A 25,200-nucleotide genomic window follows, 5' to 3' on the forward strand; every position below is an offset into this window, starting at 1 on the left:
ATCACTAGTGTACCTTCCATCTCAATAACGTATTCTTAATGATCAACCTACCTATTATCCATTGCTACATAAATCCAAGGAATACTCTGCCCAACATCTTTTTTATGCAACCAATACATAAAACATAAGAAAATGTAGATCAAAGACCTAAAATTATCCTCTTTGAGTGTTCCTTTACATTACATAAATTAAGAATTCTTGGATGATTCAAATGGTAAGACCTCCTTAGTATATATAGTAGTCTAAGGCATCACAATATAATAATAGCCTACATAACAATAATAATCTAAGGGAACAACAATAACAATAGTTGGCTTTTATGGGTCATAACAATAAAAATATGGAGGATACATGGGCACAACAATAACAATAGAGGGCTACACTAACAATAAAAATTACGGGGATACACTAGTATAATAGGGAACTAACATTCCCCTCTCCTTCAAAAAGGTGTTTTCCTCAATGCTTCAGTAGTTCCAGATGCTTCTGTATAAAATTCTCATCCTCCCATATGGAATGTTCATTGGGTATGTTCTTCCACTTAATGAGGTTCTCTGAAATTAATTGATTCCATAGATGTCAGGTTCTTGTTTCCATGACTGCTTTAGGCTCAAATATGATTTTTCCTTCTTCGTCAAGTTATGGTAACATTGTTTGAACTTGGAGCTTGTCACCAATAACCTTCTTTAAGCATGAAATATGGAAAAACGGGTGTACTTAGGGAGATGTAGGTAGCTCCAATTTGTATGCCATAGTACCAATCTTTTGCAACAGCTTAGAAGGACCATAGTACTTTGGTGATAAATTATTATGCTTCTTTTCTTTCTTGAGGGACATTTATTTTTATGGTTGTAGTTGTAAAAATACCTAGTCGCTTACATGAAAAAAATTCACTACAATGTTGATATCCCTATTGTTTCATTCGATTTTGGACCAGAGTGATGTTATCTTTTAAGAGTTGGAGAACTTGTTTTTCATGCTCCATGTGATCTTCCACTGCTTGCACCATAGAATTTTCTCTTAAAGATGATGTGATGGATGGTGGATGATATCCATAATGTTCCATAAATGGGGTCATTTTTGCTATGATATGGAGGGAAGTGTTATACCACTATTCAACTAGAGAGAACCACTTGACCCATTGTTTTTTTTTTATCAAATACAAAGAAACGATGATATCCTTCCAAACATTTATTCATTATCTCAGTTTTCCTGTTAGATTAAAGATGTAAGACGAGCTATGAGCTAATTGAGTACCAAGAAAAGCAAGTAATTTGTCCAAAATTTTCTAGAGAAAATGGGGTCTTTGTCACTTACAATAATCTTTTGGTTTCCATGTAGCTTTTGAATTGTTTCCATAAATGTAGTATCAATTGTACTAGTTGTAAAAGGATGAGATAATGCACAAAAGTGTGCAGGTTTGGTAATTCTATCAACTACCACCATGATGACACTCTTTCCTTCATACTTTGGTAATCCTGTGATAAAATCCATTGAAAGCTCCTCCCAATGCTGACTTGGAATGGCTAAAGGTTGTAATAGACCCGGGGGCTTAATTGTCTCAACTTTATTTTGTTAGTAAACCAAACATTCTACCACAAACTTTTGAATATCAAATTTAAGGCCATCCAAAAAAAATTTCTTAACCCTCTGGTAAGTTTTAAAAAATATTTAGTTCCCTCCTAAGGGGAAGGTGTGCAATTCCAAAAGAATCTTTTGTTTGAATTAGGAATTATTACAAAGATATAAACAATCTTTGTACCATAATGAATATGTTTTCCAATTAAATGTATCATATGTACTCATATATTTTTGCAACTTTTGAATGAGTGTGCACAACTAATCATAATTCTTCCATTCATCCCTTGCTTCATTTATCAAATTAGGTTGGATAATAGAAATGGTAGAAAGTAATGTGTAGGTTTTAACCACATACAGAAATTACCTGCATACGAATTCTAAAACACATAAAATAAAAAGTGCAAGGGAATAACACATAAAACACATATACATAGAGATTTTCCCCTGGATCCCAAAATTGGGAGTACCAGCTTGATTTTTCATTATGTTCCTTTCAATGTTATAATACATATTTATACATGCCAAAGCATCGAATACCATGGACTGAAAAACATCGCGTCCAAAAACATGTGCGAAAATCATGCACAAAACCATAGGTGGGTCCGCCCAACCTAACATAAGTTCCAAAACCAAAATTTTCCGAGGCGCTACCCCAGACCCCATAGAGTGGGGTTACCTGCACCCCTCAAAACCCCTGTGACTCCCCCGCTACGCAATCGGTGCAACGAAAGGGGGGCTCCACCCTCCTTCTAACGTCCCAGTTAACTACGTGGGCTAGTCATGGAAAGAATATAACACAACCCAACATAATGTTGCCACATCCTCATCCTTTCTTGAGAGTGCATTTGCAACAACATTTTGATTCCCCTTTTTGGAGATGATTTCAAAGTCATAAACCAACATCTTTGTGACCCATTTTTGTTTCTCTTCTGAATATAATCTTTGTTTCAAAAAGTATATAAGACTATCATAATCTATTTTTACCTTGAAGTGTCTTCCCATTAGGTAATGTCGCCATTTCTTTAGTGCATGTAGTACTGGCAACATTTTCTTCTCATAAATAGGTTAGTGTAAATACTTTCCTTTGATTGGATGCCTTTCAAAAGTAATGGGTCTTCCTTATTGCATTAAAAAAACACCATTTCCATTTCCTAATGCATCGCATTCCAAAATAAAGGTTTTTTTGAATTCTAGCATAGCTAAGACCGATGCTTGGCACATTGCCTCCTTAAGATGTTCAAAGGCCTTAGTTGCTTCTGGAGTCTAATAAAATGCATCTTTCTTCAGTAATGTTGTTAGAGGTGTTTCTATTCTCTCATAATTCTTAAAAAACTTGCGATAATACTTTGTGAACCCAATAAATCCTTGAAGATGATTTATGGTTGTGAGGATTTTCCATTTCTTAATGGCTTTAATTTTGTTAGGGTCTACCTTAACGCCCACATGAGATACAATATGACCCAAATATTCCACCTCTTGTATTCCAAAGAAACATTTGGAGGTTTTTTCATATAATTGTTTCTCCTCTAATAGTTTGAGCACCCTGTCAACATGTTGAACATGATTCTTCCAAGGCTTGTTGTAGGTTAGTATACCATAAAAAAACATTAACACAAATTTTTTAAGGAAGGCTTTGAAAATGGAATTCATCAAACCTTGAAATGTGGAAGGTGCATTAGTAAGGCCAAAAGCAATGACCGAAAATTCACAATGACCTTCATGAGTTCTAAATTTTGTTTTAAAAATGTCTTTAGTCTTCATTCTAATTTGATTATATCTTGAATGAAGATCCATCTTGGTTAATTAAATTGCTCCATGTAATTAATCCAACAATTCATCAACGACAGGAATACGAAATTTTTCTTTAATAGTGAGCTTATTCAATTCCTGATAATCTAGACACTTACCCCATGATCTATCCTTCTTGTCCACAAATACTACTACAACAAAGAAATAACTATGACTATGTTGAATTATATTCTCCTATAGCATTTCTACAACCATATGTTCAATTTTACTCTTTTTGGAATAGGGATATTCGTAAGGCCTTACGTTTGGAGGAACAATTCTTGGAATAAAATGAATAGAATTATCATGATCATGAATAGGTGGTGGTGGGCTCCAGTATTGTAGCAATAATGCTACAACTCCTGGAGCTTCCTTCTCTAATTTTATCAACCCAGTAGTTCGTAACAAACTTGGAAGCGACGGTGCTGTATGCACAAGTACTAGCTCTTGTCGCAGCTGTCACTTGGTTAGCTGGCACAAGTCCGCTAGGGCTCAAGCCAACTTCTATATGTTCTCAGAAGAAGATTTTTAAGTGATGAAAGAAAGCTATCTTAAAGGAAATTAACCTATTTTGCAAGAATGAACTGAAAGCCAACAAAGCATGGAAACCCTAGTAAACCTTAATCTGACCAGCTTAATCCTTACAATGCAATGGTGGGAATGCAACTTCTAAAAATGATGCCATTACTTCTAGTGAGATGAGATGCATGAGTTTAAACTTCTTTCATCTGAAGAGAACATGTTTTTGTATTTTTTCTCAAGTGGTTGGAGTTATTATGACTGTGCTTCTTACTGGGTCTTGACTGTGCAAGTGTAGTTCAAGGGGAGGAAGGCTTGGGAAAGGTCAGGAGGACTCTGAGAGGTTCCAGGGGATCCCTAACATCATTCCACAGAAGTTCACAATGTTCAGGTGCCTGGAAACCGTGTTTGCAAGCTTCTACAAGATGTCTGCAAGGGATCCTACAGGAAGCTCGGGATTTCTACAGGAAGTCTGCTACCTTCTACAGGATGTTCTGCAATCGGAGTTTTGGGTGATGGAGGAGTGAATGAGCTGTATGGGTGGATAGGTAGGATGAGAGGGGAGCTTGTGATGGCCTATGGACAGAGAGATGATATGGAGAAGGGGTGTGTCAAGCTGGTTGGTCGGTAGAAGGGTAGAGGCAAATGGAAGGCCGAAAAGATAAAACAACGTGGATAACAGAAGAGATGGTGGCCAAATGATCTAACTGGGAGGTAAGGAGATGGCTTAGGCACGGCTGAGAAGGATAAGGACGTGATAGAGTGATGCTGCGCAGTGTAAATGGAACAAATCACCTCTGTCTTGCACAAAACTGAGAATTCATCAACCTATTCTAACTGTTGTATTAAAAACCAAAGAACAACGATGTAAGTTAAGAGAGAAATCGTGCATGGTGCTGAAACAAGGAGTTATTGCTCAAGATCTAAATGCATGGACACTTCTACCAATGGAAATATGACTTTAAAGCTTGCATGAACATGTAAGACTGTGTTTTTTGGTGGTTGGCACGGTCTACACTCCCAATCTCTAAACAGAGGTGGAAGTGAGTGTACAATCAACCTTTTCTTGGAACTCTGATGAATTCTAATCCTCCTATTCTAATATAAACTGCTGAAAGCATTTTATCCATAAAACTAACCTACTTAATCACATCAAGAAATTCAAATCAGCAGACTGTGTTTTCCAAATGCATGTCAAGGCAAAGAAATGAAATGCTGAAAGGAAAGACAAGTAACAATACAAAGAAAGGAGGCCTATTGCTCTCAGGTTGGGCCCAAACCTGAGAGCTATAGCTCCTCTAAGAACTCAAATTTGAACTCAAATCTGCCTGCCTTTTATTAAAAGATCATAATCACAAGTCTAACAACATGCCAAAAATGGCTTACAAAGAGAAAAACAGAGCTATAGCTCGTGATTCAAAATCTGCAACAAAGGTTCAAAAGTTCCCATCGAAGGCTATAGCCTCAATATTTATACATTACGAGGGCCAAGCTGGCCTCCTAAATTAGTGGGGCTTGGCTGTCCAACTAAAAGTAAACTGCTGTTCCTGTAGAATCCATTGGCTACCTTCTAGCTCGGTGGTGATAGCTGTTGGAGCTCGGAGCTGGGGTGGAGATCACGAGGAAGGTCATTCAAGGCTGTGGACAACCTTCCTACAAACCTGCAATGCCACCTTGGCTGTCTCCTTGCCTCCATCTGCGTGGTCTTTGCTCCATTTAATGTCAAAAAACCTGAAATAAACGTGTATTAGCCACATAGGCATAATGACTGCCCTCCTTCCTACAAATAACATGAATATACTAAGAAATGATGCATAAGTGATAAAAAATGAAGGGTTGAGCAAGGTAAGTGGGCCAAATGAGCCCAAAATGTTACCAAAATTTGGGGCTCATCATCACCCCCGAGCTAAAATATTTGCTCATCCTTGAGCAACTAGTCCAACTCTTCATCCTTCATTGCCTTTACTGCTACCCTTACATCCCGAGCCTCTGTAGTAGTGTCCTCCTTGCTGATATGAAACCCAGCCCTTCTGTTTACCTCTTCCCACTGTTCATTATCATCTATCTCTGTGCTGCCTTCCATCAATCCTAGCAACAGTGGTGGGCTGAGTTTAAGGCCAATCCAGCTGGCCTGGAGGTTTTGCATGGACTTCTTATAGAGGGCCACCCGTACCAGAGCTTCCCTAATCCGAGTTGGGGTATGGCACTCTCGGATTTTCAGACTATGAGCCAATGTATTCCACCTGCGGGTGCATGCTTGGACAACGTTGTCTCCTAACAGTCTCTCCATGTCCTTAAAATGAGCTATGGCTTGGGCCTGTTGATCCATATATCTTAATGAAGCTTGAGGGTCAGTGGACAAATGTTGGTGTGCCGAGATTAGTGCAACTGGGTCCCCTGGTTCTGGTCTGATGAGCAATGGCTCGTTCAGCTCTCGGTTCATGACCGCTTTGGCTTCTGCTGCTCTTGTGTCCTCATGGTTCAACCATGAGGCAAATGCCATTAATTTCATATCTCCCAAGGACGTATTGGGATCCCATGAAACTACATTAGGCAGGGCCAGATTATGGAGGTAGAACTCCGCTAATTTGGCCCTATCCTCTGATGAACTAGTATTGCATACTTCAGTGAATTGCTGTGGGTCTTGGAGCTGAGAGATACCTCTTTGCGCCAAGGTATTGATTTGAAACTGCAGCCATTGGTCTTTCAAGTACAGGCCATAGGATTTGGCTGGCTGTCTGCATTGGATAGCATCCATGGCCCAGCTGGCCATGCAGGCCAATTGTGCCTCTTTCTGCTGCAGCTGCTCTCTGAGCGCTTGCACCTCAATTTGTGCTTGCTGTTCTGCTTCTTGTAGATGTGTAGTTGGCTCCCCAAGACCGGTGTGCAGTTCCTCTTTGCCTTGCTGTTCTACTGTGGTGTCCTTGGAGGATGTACCTGTCCCTGCCCTCAGCTCCTGTAGCTGTAATCTCAGCTTCTGGTTTTCTTCCTGTAGGAACACTCGTTGGCAATTTGCCACATGTTTAGCCATGGACAACTCACTTCTGGCCTCCTTGAGCTACTCCTGCAAGGGACCTATGTCCACCACACCCTTTGACTTGGCTATTTTCATCCACGTGTGTGTATGGACTCTTTCTTCCTCCAATGCAAAAAACAGTGGCACAGTAAATTTCTGAGGTATAATTTTGCCAGCCTCTAAAAAGTTGTAATATGAACTCAGACTTGGCTGAGGGCTGGGCTCTGGTATATGCTCTTTCTCCACTTCTTTGGGTGGCTCTACTTCGCCCTCCCTCGGTGGTGATAAGGGTGCTTCTCCTTCCATTCTCTCAGTTTCTTTAAGCCTGGCTAAGGTTTCCTGTAGAGCATCTTCAGCATCCTCTAGCCGAGCTTTTGTAGTCAATTGGTCTAACGTTTCTTGCCACGTAGTTTTCTTCGGGTTTCCCCTCTCATAGGTGACTGATATCCTCGAGGGGGACCTTTCCTTGGGCGAAGTAGGGGCATCTTCAATAATGATTGGGCTGCTGGACGGAGGCTGTGGCTTGCCCATCTTTATTCTCACACTTCTTCTAGCTTTAAAATATAGAGGGGTCTCCCTCTTCCTCTTCTCCTTTGGCTTAGGAGGTGTGCTGAGGGCAGCCAGCACAGCTGCTTTCTCCCTCGCAAGAATGTCAGCTTTCTTCTCCTTGGGTTTCACTTTTTAAGGGCTTCCTATAGAAGACCCTGTTTTAGTTAATTTCGGGCTTCCTGTAGAAGACCCTTTTTTAGTTAATTTCGGGCTTCCTGTAGAAGCCGGTTTCGGTTTTCCTGTAGAAACAGGTGTCACCGCTTTGGTTTGTTTTGCTGCATGAGTTTTACTTTCTGACTTGGTTGCGGTTGCTATCAAGGCACTTTTGCTGATGTGGACCTTCTCAGCCTTGTCCACTCTGCTTTGCAATCTTTTCTCTCTTGCCGTCAAAACGGGTGTGTCATCTTTCTCTTTGTCACCCCTTTTCTCTGGTTTCTTCTCTTGCTTTTTCTTCTGCTCTGTGGTCGAGGTCTTCTGGCCTTTTTCTTTCTTTGCTGCGAGCACTGACTCTTTCTCCTCATTGCTAGATGAACCGAGCTCTTCGGTCAGTATCTTTATATCACCATCCTTGGTCAAATTTCTGAAGGCTTCCCATGAGAGAGGAACCTTGTATGTGTGGAGCGCATCCTCCACGAGGAGTTTGATGAGACCATGGTGGGCTACCTGGTCTGGTGTGCCTTCTTTCAACTTGGTGGCACACTCAATCAGAGACTGTAGTAGAAAGTAGGGGAGACTGAGCTTGTTTTCTACAGGTAGATCCATCTGGTGCCTTAATTCAGTGAGTAACCGAAAGTGATACCCATATACAATGCTAAAACGGCCTTCGCAGGTGATGTACTTCATTATCTGCAGGCTAACTTCATTCCAGGGTGGCAGTAAACTGGTTCTACGAACCCCATTTTTATCTTCTGAGAATTCCTCCTCTGGTGGAAAGAATTCTTTCTTAGCCTGTTGGCCCAATTTCCTTTCTTCTTTATCCCATGGTAATCCCATTGGGAGCTCAGTAACTCGGCTGATGAATTGTGGGGTGAGTCTGAGACTCAAACCCCTGAAGTTAACAGTGGCCAATGTTTTGGATTTCGGCCTCAGAGTTTGCAAAAACTCCTCTGCCACCTCGTTGTCATAGCCCTGCAATTTGTCACAGAAGGATATCCATTGTGCTCGCGTGAAGAGCTCCACCACCTCAGGATTTTCTCTTAACTTCGTTGAATCAGTTGGTTCCCTTCTGATGAACCCACCCGGCATGGTGAAAACTGCTGCGTTAGCTGGAGGTGGCGAATGCGGAAGAAATTTGGCCTACTGGGACAGAGCGTAGAATTACGCCTCTGCCATGCATATAATTCACAAAGCTTATCTCCCGAGGACCTTATCACAGCTTAATTACACTGACATCCTGTAGGACGACAATTCATGCAATGGCAGACAACATTTGCAAAAATTTTCTACGACCAGACTGTAGACGTCGATTCTGCCACCCTCAAAACCAATTGCATGGAGAGTTCAGGCTTACCTTTTTAATCCGCCACCTTTTGACGTGAGGAACCCGATTTCCTGTAGAAACAACTTTCCTGTAGGAGCAGCGCGCGAATTCTGGAGGATACTGCAGTGGGTCTGCGCTCTTGGTGTTGCTTCACAGGCGTTCGAATGGCCAAAGACTTGGAGTGTTGAGCTGCAGAGGGATCCGGATGATCACTCGAGCTTCAAACGTTGAATGATAAATGCATGGGGGTGGCAATCTAGCCGATTAGATTTGAATTCGGCGGAATCCGTGGCGCGGGGGTGATCTATCCCTGCCGGACCGTTGGACGACGTCACTCCATCATTCGTCTGTGAGTTCCCTTACTGCCACATCATTCCCCGCAGATCTGCCACCGTCTCTTCTATTAAACTCGTTTTTCCCGACGGGATGGCTCTCACGTGTGCACTGCCCGTTCCTTTTTGCCACATCCACCGCCCCAAACATCCGACTAAACCACTGACTGGTCGAAGTGGCCAGTCGAATGGCCATACAACCGCTCAACCCATTCACTTCACACTTGCAAACATTTTCAAAGTAAAATTCATGCAATTCGACGGAAGAAAGGGTCGAGGCACTTACCTGTGCAGCCGCAACATGATTTTTCGGTTCTTGGACGACGATGAGTGGATTCATTTGCTACTGGTGGACTTGTATAGGTCCGGCGGTTCATATTCACAGGCCGCTGACGATGAATTGGATGCTTCGTCTGCATGCGCCCGCGTTTTCATTGCATGTGGCAAGCGCTGTGAATGGTGTACACTCTAGCGGGCTTAACTGTTACGGGACTCCTGCGGGATGTCCTGTAACAGTTTTTCCTCCTCGGGTGCATGCTGCACGACGAAGGCAGTGGCCTCACGATCACGTTCACATAGCTCATGGATGGCTGGGATGGATATGGTATGACATCTCAGCATTTTTTCTTTTAAAAAAAATTGCTTTCTCTTGATAACTCAATGATCTGCTTTGATGGTGCAAGTATCTTCATTGCATGTCGATAGGGGTGGTAGAAAGAGGTGACAGCAGTGTGTAAGGGTGACAACAGTAGCTTGCATGCGTCCAAACCGATCCTTGGTCGTTAGATCTCCTCATACAATGAATTATGGGCCATCCCGAACTTCTACAAGAAGTTTCCTGTAGAAATACAGAATTTCCTGTAGAAAGTTTGCATTTCCTGTAGAAAGTCTGCACCTTCCTATAGAAAGTCTGCATCTTCCTGTAGAAGACTTAAGATGTGATGAAATCGTGCCCATACCTTGGAGAAGATGAGCATTCTTGGAGGAGGTGCTGGTGAGGTCTCCTGGCAGCATGATAAGGATCCTTGGCTTTGAGTTGAGAGACCTCCTCTCCTTCATAGAACACCTGCAACCTGCATGCATTTTCACATTATAAACTTGTTGTCCCTGTCCTTTTTGCATATTGTTTTTTCTTTTCCCTTTTTTTTTTTTTTGAAAGATAGCAGGGGTGCCTCAATGAGGTTTTCACCCTTGCCATCTGCCTTAAGCGCCTCAGAGGGGTTTTCACCCAAGGATCTTTTTCAAATCCCTTTTTCCTTTTTTCTTTTTTTGAAAGACAATAGGGGCGCCTCAATGAGGTTTTCACCCCTACCACCTGCCTTGGGAGCCTCAGAAAGGTTTTCACCCAAGGATCTTTATTTTTTCCCTTTTTTTTTTTTTTTTTAGATCTTTCAGGGTATGCCTAAAGCAGAGGCAGAACCCTTCTCTATGACCAACACTGGTTTCTCCATAGTTTTGATGAACTCTTGTCTTGAGAGAGGTTTCCTGTAGATCTTCAATCGATGCCCATTGACAAGCATGGGGATGGCTTCCTCATCAATGGTCCGAATAAGGACAGATCCATTGTCATGGCATTTTTCCACTGCATATGGTCCTAGCCATCTGGTTCTCAGCTTCCCCTTGAAATCTTTGTACCTGGAGTCATACAACAATGCCCAATCTCCTGGCTGGAATTGCTTGTCATGGAGGTGTTGGTCATGCCACACCTTTCTCTGAAGTTGAACCACTTCTCAGTGAAGGAGGGCCTGCATCCGGTGCTCGTCCAGTCCATTCAGCTGCAATAACCTTTCTTGTTGTGCATGGCTGAGATCTAGGTCTAGCTGAGCTGCCATCCTCAAGGTGTTGTATTCAAATTCAATGGACAACAAAGCTTTCTTCCCATATACCAGCTCATAAGGTGTGAAGTCAGTGGTGGTCTTCCAGGTGGTGTTGTAAGCCCATGTGGCCTCAACCAGGTGATCTGCCCAATCTTTCCTACTGCTGCTCACCACCTTAGTCAAAATCCCTTCCAATGCTCTGTTGGTGACTTCCACTTGCCCATTTGCTTGTGGATGATAGGGGGTGGAAGTCGTATGCTTGATTTTGTGATGGGCGAGTAGGTCTTCAATTAAGTTGGATGTGAACTGGCTCCCTTGATCGGTGACTAGCTCTCTTGGGTAGCCAAATTTGTAGAAGATGTTCTCCCTTAAGAACTCAGCCACCTTTTCTTCTGTTGCTTCCTTGATTGCTTTAGTCTCTGCCCACTTTGTCAGGTAGTCAGTGCACACAATGATGTAAGACCTTTGCCTCGAAGGAGGGTTGATTGGACCCACAAAATCCATACCCCACTTCTCAAATGGCTCAAGAGTCACTTGAGGTTGGAGAAGCATCTCATCCCTTTGAGTCAGTTTCCCCATTCTTTGGCATTGGTCACATTGGCTGATATACCTTCTGACATCTTGATGAAGTGTGGGCCAATAGTAGCCTACCTGCAGGATTTTGAAGGCAGTCCTCTTTGCTGCAAAATGTCCTCCACAAGGCCCATCATGACAGGTGATGAGGATATCAAAGACTTCCTCCTCCCTTACACAACGCCTTAAGATCTGATTAGGGCCAAGCTTGAACAGATTGCCCCCGATCCAAGTAAATGAGGCACTTTTTCTGATGATTCTGCTCTTCTCTCTTGAAGATAGGTGCGGAGGGAACTGTGCTGAAACAAGGTAGTTTGCTATATCAGCAAACCATGGAGAGAGTACTGAGATAGCAAACAAATGTTCATCGGGCATCTGGTCATCCACTGTTCCATCCTCATCTGCAGACAAATCCAATCTAGATAAAAAGTCAACAACAACATTTTCTTTACCTGGTTTGTCAACAATGGTCAAATCAAACTGCTGCAACAAAAGTAACCATCTAATAATACGAGCATTCACATCTGGTTTATTCATTAAATATCTAATTGCAGCATGATCCGTATGTACAAAGGTTTGATAGCCAGTAATATAATGTCGGAACTTGTTCAGTGCATGGACCACGGCCAAGAATTCTTTCTCGGTTACAGTGTAATTCAGTTCAGCTTTGGACAAGTTTTTTGCTAAAAAAGTAAATGGCATATGGAATTTTTTGTTCAAGTTGTCCTAAAGCTGCCCCTATGGCTTTGTTCGAGGCATCAGTGTGGATGTGGAAAGGTAGGGCCCAGTTTGGACCTCTCAAGATTGGGGCTGACACCAACTTGTCCTTTAATTCATTCAAAGCCCTCTGACAATCGTCAGTCCATTTAAACTCCACATCTTTTGCCAACATGCCAAACAATGGTGAGGCTAACTTGCTGAAGTCTTTAATGAATCTCCTGTAATACCCTGCTAATCCTAAGAAACTCCTAACATCCCTTACCTTTGGGGGGGTGTAACCTTCTTGATGAGAGCAATTTTGTTAGGATCCACTTGTAACCCTTGGCAAGAAATGGTATGGCCTAGCACGGTCCCTTCAGTCATCAGGAATTCACATTTTTCAGGACTAAGGGACAGGTTCATCTCAATGCATTTGGTTAGGACCTTTCCCAGATTGGACAATGCTTCCTGGAAGTTGGACCCATAAGGAGTGAAGTCATCCATATAGATTTCCACCGCATCATGGACCAGCTCCGAGAAGATGCTCAAGACAGCTCTCTGGAAGGTAGCAGGAGCATTGCATAGCCCAAAGGGAAGAACTCGGTAGGCAAAGGTACCCCAAGGACAAGCGAAGATGGTCTTATCTTGGTCTTCCGGGCTGATTTGGATTTGGTTGTACCCGCTAAACCCATCCAGGAAAGAGAAGAACTTCTTTCCTGCCAGTCCATCCAACACTTGATCTATGAAAGGTAGAGGGAAATGGTCTTTCTTGGTAGCTTTGTTCAGTTCTCGGTAGTCCACACAGATTCTCCACTTCCCATTTTTCTTGGGAACCAACACCAGAGCGGACACCCATTCACTATCTCAGATGGGGTAAATGAATCCGGCATCCAACAGTTTTTGCAATTCTTCCTTGACAATGTCCTTAAGGGCTGGATTCATTCTCCTCTGAGGTTGCCTAACCGGTTTACAATCCTCTTTGATGTATATGTGATGGGTACAGACCAAAGGATAGACTCCTTTCATCTCCTTATAGCTCCAAGCAAAAGCATCTAGATGACTGGCCAACAGGCTACACAGCTCCTTTTCCTGGGAAGGAGATAGGGAGGAGCTGATCTTTAACATTCTCTCAGGGCCGAACTCCACATTCTTGACTCTGGGAGTGACAGGGTTGGTGGCACATGTTGGAAATAATACTGAGAGGGGGGGTGAATCAGTATTATCACATTAATAAAACTTTTTCATTTCCATAATCAGATTCATATATGCTACTTCCACAACTTCTTATGATTAAGTTAATTGATCTTCAATGAGTGCATTAGAACATTATCAACCATATTATCAGATAACAGATGCAGTAATAGAGAATAGATCATCACACATAAGACACACACATGAACACCATGATATAAGGTGGAAACCCAATGCGGGAGAAAACCACCTGCTGCAAGTCATCTCAATCTTCTTTAATAAGAAAATCCTTTTACAATATTTTGTACTGGTGCAGTCTTATACCAGCACGGGAGCTACAACCCCCTTTGCTCTTGTACTAGCCGTTCCATTTACTAGTACGCAGGCTGCTACCTGCTACAATGCTCCAAAGATTTCCCTTAGCTCTTGTACTAGCTTAGATACTAGTACGTAGGTGCTAACCTACAATCTTCTCTCCTCCAGGTACCACGTTTCATCAATTTTCAAATTGGATACACTGAAGCACAACACATAATCTGAAAGGCCACTTTTCATCCAAACAACATTGAAGCTCATAATCAAACAACCTTCTTAATCACCCAATCACCAGATCCATCCATATACAATGATATTATGAGAATTATCCACCAAATCTAGTACATCAGATCACATGGAGATAAGTCATTTTAAAACCGATCCAAAACTGAAGTTAATCATAATCATTCACTTAATCACTGCTGTTATCAGGACATAATACCAGAACCAAACATCACTTTAAAAACCCAGATCATAAAAATGATAAACAGAGATTTCAAGAGAAGTAAGCAGCTTCACCCATGTACTGCCTGCTTACAGTACACACCCTACTCAACTGCTCGCCTGCTTACGTACGCACTGTACTCAACTGCTCACCTGATTACATACGCACTGTACTCAACTGCTCACCTGCTTACCCACACTCTGTGTCCATTGAACTGTCTGCGGACCTCCGCACCCGCAACCCTTCTGTTCCTGCGTACCGGCGCACCTGAACTGCTTCGTGCCAGCGTATATACGCACTTTTCTTTCACTGTACGTGCGTACCTTCGGGCATAGATAATTTCAAGACTTCAAGAATAACCCAGACAGTCAGATCTACAGATCTGATCATGCGCCGAAGAGATCTCAATCCATCAGTAGATTCGCCTTATTTAGATCTAGACATTACTCCCAAGAGATCATAATATTTCAGATCTAGCTCTCATAAGATGTTCAACCCAAACATGCCCAAGCCAAATGATCTCCTTTGCTTTATATAGGCAAGCTCTTCCTCAAATCATGGATCAATACCACGGGCCAAAACCATAATAACACAATACCGTCGGCTAAATACCAAGGGTAAAACATAAGAAAACCCCACGTGTGCTTTTTCTTTTCCTTAAAATAAGGAACTGGGGGTACGCACCTCATGAATAGGATAACCGCGTGTATGTACGCACTTTATGTAAGATATACCTGCGTGTATGCACCTTAGGTAAGGTATACCTACGTACCCCTTATTTTCTTCCAATCCGAGAGACTACTCATTAATCTTTGCGACTGACTGGTTGTACTGTGATCCATTACCTGTATAGGTTGCCATCAAGGACAACACTTTAGCCATAATGCCAACAGCACAAAGGTCCAGTAAGGTGCTGGCTTGGGCATCCTCCACCAATTTCTCTAAGGATAGTGCACTGGGAGGTGGATTCTAGATTAAGGTCTCAATCAAGTCATCCTCAGTTGGGGGGTCTCTTCTAGTGGTGTCTAGGGTGCACAAAGGTGCTGAGTACACCTCATCCTCTTCTCCTTCCTCCAACCACAGTGGTCAGTCATGCTCTAAGGAGGGTTGGGCAGGAGGGTATAGGACTAGCTGCTTGGACATAAGACCATTTTTGATGGTCATGTTTCCTGCATGGCAACTTATGTAAGCATCTACAGTGGCTAACCAAGGCCTTCCCAAAATAAGAGGATATCCAGTAAGCTCTGCCTTGGGTTGCAGAACCAAGAAATCTGCAGGGTATTCCCAAGAGTCGACAGAGACCAAGACATCCTCCACAATCTCTTTGGGAGTCACGGTGGAGCGATCTGCTAGTTGCAGGACTGTCGAGGTCTTCCTCAAGGAACCCTGAAGATTGAGTTTGAGCATGGTATCCCTGGTCATCACATTAATAGCAGCCCCCAGATCAATTAAGGTGTGAGGTATGATGGTGCCATTGATGTGGACATCTACTACAGGACTTCCCAGATCTAGGTACTTTGGGCAGATGACTTGTCCTAACATAAGGTCAGACAGTTGTCCTAAGACATTGATGGTTGAAGCATCTCTCTTTCACCTGCCTGGGTGTTTGAAACACTTTTCCTTAACCAGTTTGTTGTATATTGGCACATCCTTGATGGCTTGGAGAAGTGGTATTTTCACACACAACTGCTTGAGCTCTCCCAGAAGCTCATCCTCCTCTGGGTTGGGTTGTGTGGTGGCTGTTAGTCTCTCAGGAAAGGGTGGAATAGCCTTTGGTTCACTTTCCTGTTTGTCTTCCTCGTCCTCTGGGGGAGGAGGTTGGCGATCCAGAAGAGTCTTTCCTGATCGAAGATTGATCTCCTGGATCTCCACAACATAGGTAGGGCATGATGTTTCCCCAGTGTATACCTGTTGGGCCTGTCTATTGTTGGGGTTCGGTTTCGGTTGAGCAGGCATTTGAGGTTGCCTTGGAGGAGCAGGAGGTAATGGTTGAGGTTGAACCGGTGGTGGAGGCAAAATGGCGGGAGGAGTGATGTACTGGGGCCTCCACCCCGACTGAGGTGCATTCCACTGAGGCTGTGGCTGGGCATGTGAGTGATATGAATGAGTAGTGGACTGAGTAGGGTACTGAGGTGGATAAGACCATGGAGGAGGCATAGACCAAGAAGGATGAGTAGGGGGACCCCAGGAAGGCATAGGAGTAGATTGGTTGGGGCTGTAATAAGCTTGGGGTGCCCCTTGCATCCCCTGCTGGTAAGGTCTAGGTCCTTGTGGCCTCCTTTGGTTGAGGAAATAGAGAGGTTCAGTGGGGGTTTCTGTCCCTTGGTACATGGCTTTAAGCCCAGGTAAGGTTGGACATTGATTTGTGGGATGGTCCTCCTCACAAACAAAGCACACTTCGACCGAATGCAATGGGCATTCGTTCTTAGGGTGTCTCCTTGTACATCTAGGGCAGAAGATAGCCAAGGCCCTCTCAGCTTCTTCCTTCTTCTGAAGGATCCTGAATGTGTCAAGTTGCATGGAAATGGTCTGTCTCACCTCACTCTTAAGATCTTCTAATTGATTTGCAAACTCATGCTTGGAGAAAGGAATACCAGCGGAGAGGAGGTTTCTTCTACCTCGTTTCCGGGCTGCCCTAGAGTGGTTTCTAAATACAGTCTTGATGTCCTCGTAAGGCAGTTGGTAAATATCTCCCCCAGCTAACATGTGAAGGGTATCTAAGAGGTCTTCAGGGACTCCTCGGAGCAGGACCAACTTGAGGGATTCAGGGTCAAGTGTGCACCTGGCCCGTTTATAGCTAAGTTGGAACCTCTCCTCATAATCCTCTAAGGACTCATCATTTCCCATGGTCATCTGAAAGATTTCTCCCTTGGTTTCCTTGGACCTACAATAGTCCCGGTACTTGGTATTGAAAGCTTGTTGCATCTGAGCCCAAGTGGTGATACTATTCCCAGGTAAGCCCATGAACCAGCGTAATGTTGCATCCTTAAGAGTTGAAGGGAAGAGTTTCAGCTTCTGCTCATCTTCAGTATAGTCATAGGTTCGACAAAGGACAGCAAACTCAAACAGGAAGGTATCAGGATCTTCAGTAGTCAGTCCATGGAAGTGAGGTAGAGCGGAGGGACTAATGTTTTTCATTTTCATATCTCCATTGGTTTCTCGGATGGGGAAGGCACCTTCTATTCTCTCATCTTCTCCTCTATTGTCAGCCATAGCTTCAGATGGGATGGTCTGCAATTCTTCTTCTGCTATAGGATCTTCGTATATCTCAGGAGATTCACCTATAGGTTCTTCTGGATCACTGTCACTGAAGAAGAGAGAAGGGTGACTCAGTGATGTCGTGGGGGTGTTGGGTAAGAATTTGCCTGTTTTATCTCGATTCCTACGAGGCATGAGATGGAAAGAGTTTTTTTGATTGCTTTTTTTTTTTCTTTGGTACCTGCAAAACTGAAACAGATTGATCTACAACTAACTATCTTGCTGAAATAAAAATGCAGAATTGAAATGAAAACAGGAAAGAACTAATCTACTTTGCTCAAATGGAATTGCAGGAATGGAAATGCTAGTCTACGCTTGTAGAATTGAAATGCTAATCTATGCTTGCAAAATTGAAATTACGGAATTGAAATGCTAATCTATGAAAGCAGGAAATGTCTATGCTACTTTTGTAGAATGGAAATGAAATAAACTACTTGGCAGAAGGCGAGAGTAGGAAAATAGAAGAAAAGAAACAATTACTAATACTCTGACGCTTCCCCGGCAACGACGCCAAAAAGATGGTGGGCTCCAGTATTGTAGCAATAATGCTACAACTCCTGGAGCTTCCTTCTCTAATTTTATCAACCCGGTAGTTCGTAACAAACTTGGAAGCGACGGTGCTGTATGCACAAGTACTAGCTCTTGTCGCAGCTGTCACTTAGTCAGCTGGCACAAGTCCGCTAGGGCTCAAGCCAACTTCTATATGTTCTCAGAAGAAGATTTTTAAGTGATGAAAGAAAGCTATCTTAAAGGAAATTAACCTATTTTGCAAGAATGAACTGAAAGCCAACAAAGCATGGAAACCCTAGTAAACCCTAATCTGACCAGCTTAATCCTTACAATGCAATGGTGGGAATGCAACTTCTAAAAATGATGCCATTACTTCTAGTGAGATGAGATGCATGATTTAAACTACTTTCATCTGAAGAGAACATGTTTTTGTATTTTTGCTCAAGTGGTTGGAGTTATTATGATTGTGGTTCTTACTGGGTCTTGACTGTGCAAGTGTAGTTCAAGGGGAGGAAGGCTTGGGAAAGGTCAGGAGGACTCTGAGAGGTTCCAGGGGATCCCTAACATCATTCCATAGAAGTTCACAATGTTCAGGTGCCTGGCAACCGTGTTTGCAAGCTTCTACAAGATGTCTGCAAGGGATCCTACAAGAAGCTCGAGATTTCTACAGGAAGTCTGCTACCTTCTACAGGATGTTCTGCAATCGGAGTTTTGGGTGATGGAGGAGTGAATGAGCTGTATGGGTGGATATGTAGGATGAGAGGGGATCTTGTGATGGCCTATGGACAGAGAGATGATATGGAGAAGGGGTGTGTCAAGCTGGTTGGTCGGTAGAAGGGTAGAGGCAAATGGAAGGCCGAAAAGATAAAACAACGTGGATAACAGAAGAGATGGTGGCCAAATGATCTAACTGGGAGGTAAGGAGATGGCTTAGGCACGGCTGAGAAGGATAAGGACGTGATAGAGTGGTGTTGCGCAGTGTAAATGGAACACATCACCTCTGTCTTGCACAAAACCGAGAATTCATCAACCTATTCTAACTGTTGTATTAAAAACCAAAGCACAACGATGTAAGTTAAGAGAGAAATCGTGCATGGTGCTGAAACAAGGAGTTATTGCTCAAGATCTAAATGCATGGACACTTCTACCAATGGAAATATGACTTTAAAGCTTGCATGAGCATGTAAGACTGCGTTTTTTGGTGGTTGGCACAGTCTACACTCCCAATCTCTAAACAGAGGTGGAAGTGAGTGTACAATCAACCTTTTCTTGGAACTCTGATGAATTCTAATCCTCCTATTCTAATCTAAACTGCTGAAAGCATTTTATCCATAAAACTAACCTACTTAATCACATCAAGAAATTCAAATCAGCAGACTGTGTTTTCCAAATGCATGTCAAGGCAAAGAAATGAAATGCTGAAAGGAAAGACAAGTAACAATACAAAGAAAGGAGGCCTATTGCTCTCAGGTTGGGCCCAAACCTGAGAGCTATAGCTCCTCTAAGAACTCAGAATTGAACTCAAATCTGCTTGCCTTTTATTAAAATATCATAATCACAAGTCTAACAACATGCCAAAAATGGCTTACAAAGAGCAAAACAGAGCTATAGCTCGTGATTCAAAATCTGCAACAAAGGTTCAAAATTTCCCATCGAAGGCTACAGCCTCAATATTTATACATTACGAGGGCCAAGTTGGCCTCCTAAATTAGTGGGGCTTGGCTGTCCAACTAAAAGTAAACTGCTGTTTCTGTAGAATCCGTTGGCTGCCTTCTAGCTCGGTGGTGATAGCTGTTGGAGCTCGGAGCTGGGGTGTAGATCACGAGGAAGGTCATTCAAGGCTGTGGACAACCTTCCTACAAACCTGCAATGCCACCTTGGCTGTCTCCTTGCCTCCATCTGCGTGGTCTTTGCTCCATTTAATGTCAAAAAACCTGAAATAAACGTGTATTAGCCACATAGGCATAATGACTGCCCTCCTTCCTACAAATAACATGAATATACTAAGAAATGATGCATAAGTGATAAAAAATGAAGGGTTGAGCAAGGTAAGTGGGCCAAATGAGCCCAAAATGTTACCAAAATTTGGGGCTCATCAGGTGGGAGGCCTTTGGGAGTCTCAAATACCTTAAAATGATTGTCCAAGACTTTTTGGAGATCTTTAAAAATAGATGATTTCGATATTTTAACCTCTAGTGAGCATAATTGTGCAATTATGCCTTTCTTCAAAATATTTTTCATGCCATTAGAGCTAATTATATTTCTTGGTTTCCTTGTAATACCCATTAATTCAACTTCCTTTCCTTCCCAAAAAAAATTCAAGAAAATTTCTTGAAAATTAAAAGCTATCATCCCCAAAGATTGTAACCATTAGACTCCTAGTACAACATTATCACCACCCACTAGAATGGTAGGCATTGGATTATTCAATACATATTCACACATTGTTAGCTTGATATTATGGCACTTTCGAGAGAAATTTATAATTTCTCCATTTCAAACCACCACTCGAGACTCTGGTGTTGGATATAGGAAAATATTCAATTCCTTAGCTATCTTACAATGAATAAAATAATGCGTACTACCCAAATCAATCAACACTATTGCCTTTTTATTCTTGATATATCCTTCTATATTTGGAGTTTGGTGAGTGGTAATTCCTTCCAGTGAATTATAATATATGGTTGGATTCATTCCTTCTTTATCTGGGGTTGGTTCCTGATGTATATCTTCCTCTTTTGATGTTTCTTGTTCCTTTTTTTCCTCCTCTTCATAATATATGTAAAATAATTTCTTCTTAGCACACTTATTACCTTTAGTGTATTTTCTATCACAACTATAACAAAGCCCTTTTTCTCTTTCTTCCTCCAATTGCTGCGGTGTCAAACTTGTAGGTTGTCAACCTTGTGTCCACACTTCTATATTTATAGTTGTGAGTCATATACTTCCTTATTGGCATAATTTTACATTCAACATTTCTTTCCACCCTAAATTCCTTCTCCAATGAATGAAGTTCCGAAAGGCGAACCTAATGTTGGATGTTATCCTTTAAAGTCCTTATGAAGACATCAGTCCTTTGTTCCTCTAGAATATCAGTTACCATGATATTCAATTTTTGGAAGTCCTCAATGTGCTCTGCCATTTAACCCTTGTGCTTGAGATTTATCAATTGGATAAAGAAGGTGTTTCTCTTTGTATCCTAATAATGTGTTATCATTTTCTCCATAAAAATTGACCATGTGACAAGTGTTTTGAAATAACAAATCCATCGATACCATACAAACTAATTGGGTTCAGAATATAAATATGTAATGCATACTTTTTGTGTGTGTTGCACATCATGTAGATAAAAATAGTGCTCCATCTATATTATGCATATTATCAAATTCTTGTCATCAAACTTCCTCATATCGATCTCTTGAATGTGGTTGGTCTTCAACCCAAATTTAGAGTCTCTAAATCATGATTAACATTCCTATTATTCTCATCATGAGTTTCATGGAATACCTTGTCACCATTAGGAAGCATTTCTTGTAGCAATTTTGTCAAACCTTCCTTCAAACCTTCCATATTAACACTCATGCCATCCTTAAAATATTCAATGTTTACTTTTAAACCATTCTTCAATCCATCCATCTTAGCTTCCATTTAATTTTTAGTTACTCTTTGCGAGAGTGAAATTTGTTGCACTTGGTCTCATAATTTTGATATATCATGTTGCATTTCTTCCTCTTCTTCATTTGTCATAGTAGTGTTTTCTAGTTTCTTACTAGGTGTGTCCATTTTTTTTCGAGGAATTTTGGAATAAAAAAATGATATCTATACTTCACTATGCCCTTTGAATTACTTCAAACTAGTTTTTCAAGAAAAAGTTATGAAAATTTTAAAAAGTAATAGACACCTTTTTCTTTCTTTTCTGGAGCTAGATAATGAAGCTACTGTATCTCTAAAATTTAGTCTCTCCAAGATTCAAAATTTTGTCTTTTGGTATCCCTATGAGTCTTATTTCCAATGCCACAAGTTAGACCAAAATTGGATTCTTCAAGGTAAAGTTATGCCCAATCTCCCATGATGACCTAATTATGGACTTGTTCAAAAGAGATAACTTGTAACAAATTCCACATATCATTGTTTGAATCTCCGACCCTAAAAACGATACAAGAAAAACTAAATTTTGTTGAATTTTAATAATGTTTTACAAAATTCAAATATGATGCTTATAGAAAAACTTATGACAATTTTTCCAAGGTCGCTTGTTTGAGATCGAATTCTAGAGCATGCAAAAACCATAACTTCTTTGGATCATATATCATAAAATATAGTGAATCAAGATATGAAATTTTTACATGAGTTTCACCAAGATTTCGGCTCCATGTTGTCGAAATGTTATCTTCTAACGCTTTGTAGAACAAAATTTATAGAAAAAAATGAATATGACCTGTTTGAAGAAATGAAACCCTAGAATCCAAAGCTGTGATACCAAAAGTTATGAAGCTAGCTCATAAAACAGAAGAAAAGATAGATAAATGACTTAAAAATTATCCTCCTTGAGGGGGATACCCCCTTTAAATTACATAAATGAACAATTATCGGATGATTCAAATGATAAGACCTCCTTGGTATATATAGGATTCTAAGGGGTCATAATATAATTAGAGTCTACATAACAATAATACTGTAATGGAAAAACAATAACAATAGTGGGATTTTGTGGGGCACAACAATAACAATATGGGGGATACATGGGCATAACAATAACAATAAGGGGCTACACTAAGAATAGCAATAATGGGGATACACTAGTATTATATGAACCTAACAATACCAAACTATTTTTTCCTCATGAGGACTGTAAATATGAGGCTTTCTAGCCTAGTGCGATGGAAAATCTCTCTTGTGATGCTCTCCACCACAAGCCCAACACTGAAAAGGCTTCGTGTGATCACCTTTGTTTATATCCTCAGGTTGAGACCCATGTCCTCTATAAATGGCATTGAACTTCTTGTAAGTCTCTACATTCTCCTTATCCCTTACATCATGATGCCTTCCTCACTTCTTAGCCAACATTCCTTTATTCTTGTTAGTACCTTTATAATCCCCCTTAGGCTCATACTTACACTTAGGTCTCTCATAACAATGCTTAAAATTACCAATGACTTCCTCCAATTACTGAGGCTTATCATACTCAATCTGATCTTAAAATACTAAAATCAATCCACTGATGAGCCTTTGGACATCTGTCTCCTCATCCTTGAGGTAGGGCACATACCTTAACAACTCTAGAATCTTGGTCATGTACTCTTCATCTTTCACAGAACCCATATTCAACTCATAAAATGCCTTGGCCCTTCTATCATAATATCTCTCAGACAAGTACTTATTCCTTAACTCCTCAACTCTATCATGATGCCTCCTCAACTCCTCTATCATGATGCCTCTAACACGCTTCACATCTTCCCACCAGATATCTGCTCTTCCCTTGAGATTGAATATCATTATCTTAGCTTTTGTATTCTCTAAATAGTAATGAAATCCAAAGAATTTATTCATCCCAAGAATCCATGCTTTTGCATCTTCTGGTTTCTTAACATCCCCATCAAAAGTAGGAGGCTTGGATTCTTTGAATTCTTTCAGAAAATACTAATTCTCACTCCTCCTATCAGGATGGTGGTGGTAATGATGATGATGATGATGTTTCTCAAAACTATAACTATAATAGAATTTATGATTACTAGCCTACATGTTAATCATATCCAAATATATACCACTCGTTACTATGTCATCTTTTTCCAACCTATATCTTGATTAAGAACTGCTACCATATGCCCCATTAGTATTTTCCTCTTGTCCATGACTGAACCTTATATGTTGCTGCATCTGCAAATCTATAGGGATCTGAAGAATGATTGCATTGACCTCTACTTGATTTTCTTGAGCTCTAGAAAGTCTTTCCTATGCCTCAACCAACCTGCTATTATCTACCTTATGACTTATGATTTATGCCTTCAAACTTCTCAATGTATCTACTATATCAGGAGTCATGTGAACTATAATCCACCATTTTTCTCTTCATCTTTGATCTTCCATCTCTTGTAAACATGTCATGTTAGATAAACCAAAGAGATACATAATCAAAATCACACCTCAATGTGTTTGAGGGGAAGTTATCTCATCTGCAAAATCAATCCAAATTAGCATGATATATATATATATATATATATATATATATATATATATATATATATATATATATATATATATATATATATATATATATATATATATATATATATAGATAGATAATAACATCAACATATCAATAACTAACATGTATGCATAACAATCACATATACCCAACATCCAATGTCACAACCTCGCTTTGATACCAATCTGTGACACCAGTATCAGAGGAAAGGTTGCATGGAATGGAACTACTTTGGTACAAATATATAACACTTCCTCCCAAATTTACCCACTTTTACAAGCTCTCTAGGGTAAACATGAGAGTTAAGTATCACTATGATATGACCCGACCTTCAATTTCCAGTTATGGAAGTGGGGCCTACAAACGAAAAACAGACTAACAACCCTCAGAGACTACAAATCACTCAGGAGCCTGCCAACCCATCTAGGTGATCAGTCCATGTGTTGGAACTCATTTTCACTAGGTTTACACCATAACTGCACCCTTGACACCTTGTTCATGCAGTTATGAGGTTCCAACCACACCCATATGCCTATCTGCATGCAACTATGATGCAGGAGCATCCGAGCACTCATAGTTAAAGGAGGAATCCAAAGTAGAGTGAAGCAAGGAGGACGTGGACCATCAAAGAAAACCAGGGAAATTCTATTATAATAGAGCTATTTTGATGGAAGCGATAAGTCTCTAGAAGACTTTATTAAATGTAATCTGCCACATATGTATGCATGTAGAGAGAATTAGGGATAGTTAAGTGATTCATGGAGAGGATTTGATTGGATCCTTCATAGTGATGTGATCCAATGTTTCCTTATATATATATATATATATATATATATATATATATATATATATATATATATATATATATTGATGAACCTGCCTGTTCAAGTAGATAGAGAACAATAGGTAGAATTTGTGTTAC

At 41.0% G+C, this 25,200-nt stretch overlaps 1 pseudogene; it reads right to left on the reverse strand.

The window, feature by feature from the left end:
• The window catches only part of LOC149266684 (kinesin-like protein KIN-13A pseudogene), a 39,700-nt pseudogene extending 16,131 nt beyond the window's left edge, over positions 1 to 23,569 (reverse strand).
• Between the last annotated feature and the right edge of the window lie 1,631 nt (positions 23,570 to 25,200).

This window comes from Pinus tabuliformis, chromosome 6, assembly GCF_031772625.1.
Source record: "Pinus tabuliformis cultivar Carrire ecotype Pingquan chromosome 6, CPIR1, whole genome shotgun sequence".
NCBI lineage: Eukaryota > Viridiplantae > Streptophyta > Pinopsida > Pinales > Pinaceae > Pinus > Pinus tabuliformis.